Genomic DNA, 2,312 nt, shown 5'->3' on the forward strand with positions numbered 1-2,312 from the left:
GAACACAATACAGAGCCTAAAATATTAATAGAATTTGTCAGAAACGGGGTGTGTTTCATAAACTATACAACTCTCTAGATTTTACAGCTTGTTCTGTCTGTAATGGAGACAAATACAGAAGGGCAGGTGCAAGTAGGAAACACTCTCCTCTTCAGTACACAGTCATCTCACAGCTGTGAATCACAATCCAAACCAAGAGCTGCCGGTGTGTTTTCATTAGCCTGCATTAAATAAGACACTAAAATGGGGGTTTTTGTTGTCAGCACACTAATGGAGAATCAGTAACTTTGTAATGTGCACTAAAAACTGCCAGCAACACCAGTTAGTTACCTGTACACTAAAATTACTTTCTGTGGATGCATTTTCCTGAGTGAACAAAGGCGCATGCTTCATAATGAGGATTTTCAAGATTTTCAATCAGGAAGAAAGTAAATAAACTATCCATGTCAACTGATATAAAGGGTGATTTCCCTGCAAACCATCACACACCACATCACATCATGGATTGTTTTATTTGAACAGCTGTATCCATTCATCTGTGTGCTATTATCTTATAAAAAAGATGTAATGATTTGCAAATCTCAAAAATAAATATTTTGTTCACAACAGCATACACAAACCATATCAAATGTCAGAATTTATCATTTTAAGAACATTTTTAACTAATTTAAAATTTTATGGTAGGAACATATTTTCATAAAAGTTTGGTCAGAGTTAACAAATTGCAGGAAAAGTAAGTGATGCTAAGAGGAAACAACTGGAGGAACATTCTGCAACTAATTAGGTTAATTGGCAACAGGTTAGTGACATGGATGAGTACAAAAACAACATGTGAGAGAGGCAGAGTTTCTCAGATATAAATATGAGCAGAAATTCACCAATTATACAAAAAAATGGAGTCTACAAATTCTGGAGTCATTTCCAAAAAGTGTTCATCAATATAAAACTGGAAACACTTTGAATATCTTATAATCTACAGTACATAATATCATCAACTGCTTCATAGAATCTGGAGAAATCTCTGTGTACAATGGACAAGGCCAAAAGTCAGTATTGATTGTTAAGCTCTCAGACAGCATTACACTAAAAACAGGCACAATTCTACCATGGAAATCACTGGGCTCAGGAACCCTTCCAGAAATCATAGTCTGAACACAGCTCACCATGCCATCCACAAAAGCAGGTTAAAGCTCTATTATGCAAAAAAGAAGCCATATGTGAACATTATCCAGGAACACTGCCATCTTCCCTGGGCCAGATGCTTATTTAAAATGGACTGAGACAAAGAGGAGAACTATTCTGTGGACAGACGAATTGAAATTTGAAATTCTTTTTGGAAAACACAGACGCCACATTCTCTGAAGTAAAGAGAGGAACCATTTGACTTTTTATCAGCACTCAGTTCAAAAGCCTGCATCTCTGATGGTAAGGGGTGCGCCTGTGCCTATGGAAGTGGCAGCCCAAACATCTCAAAATAATTTATCAATGCTGAAAAAAAATATTTTTAGTTTTACAGCAATATATGTTTCCATCCAGACAGGGTCCTTTTCAGGGTAGGGCTTGCATAGTTCAGCAAGACAATGCTGGACCACATACAGTATCTACAGCAACAGCATGATTTTGTAGCAGAAGAGTGCTGAACTTGTCCAGCCTGCAGTCCTTTACCAGAATATCTTAAAATGATACATTTTATCTTCTTCTATGTTCGATTATTAATCATTGCATTGTTTTAATTTACATTTTACACCATGTCTAAGCTGGCTTGGAAGTGGGTTTGCGCGACACTCTTGGTACTTAAAAAGCTACAATTATTTTCATTTACCATAATATCATGAGATTTGGTTAAAAAAAAACAAAACTGCATTTCCTATTTAACAGAGTTGCATTCATTTCCATAAATTAATAATACAACTACAAGCATTCATAATAACATTACAAATCCATATTACGGATAACAAACTCCAGTGATACATGTGAGGTAATTGTCCTAAAAATGAAAAACGAATGAAAATATCAGCCTTTGGAAACATTTGTCTTACACACATACAATTGACAAAATTAAACATTATAAATGTAATTGTTTTTATTTATTTAGTTTTTATTTAATAAGCATCCATTTTGGAAGATAAATAGCTTTTATTAAATATTAAATGTTCAGTAAAGGATGACAGAGGTAGAGTTGATTAAACAGACACATGCTGAAAAAAGAAAAAGACACATAAAAAGCTCCTAATTTCCCTTTGCTGCCTCACTTTATTATTGGGCAGCAAGATTGTGTTAAAGGGTTAATGTTGATTTACTAAGCAAATCCA

This window comes from Astatotilapia calliptera, chromosome 2, assembly GCF_900246225.1.
Source record: "Astatotilapia calliptera chromosome 2, fAstCal1.2, whole genome shotgun sequence".
Taxonomy (NCBI): domain Eukaryota; kingdom Metazoa; phylum Chordata; class Actinopteri; order Cichliformes; family Cichlidae; genus Astatotilapia; species Astatotilapia calliptera.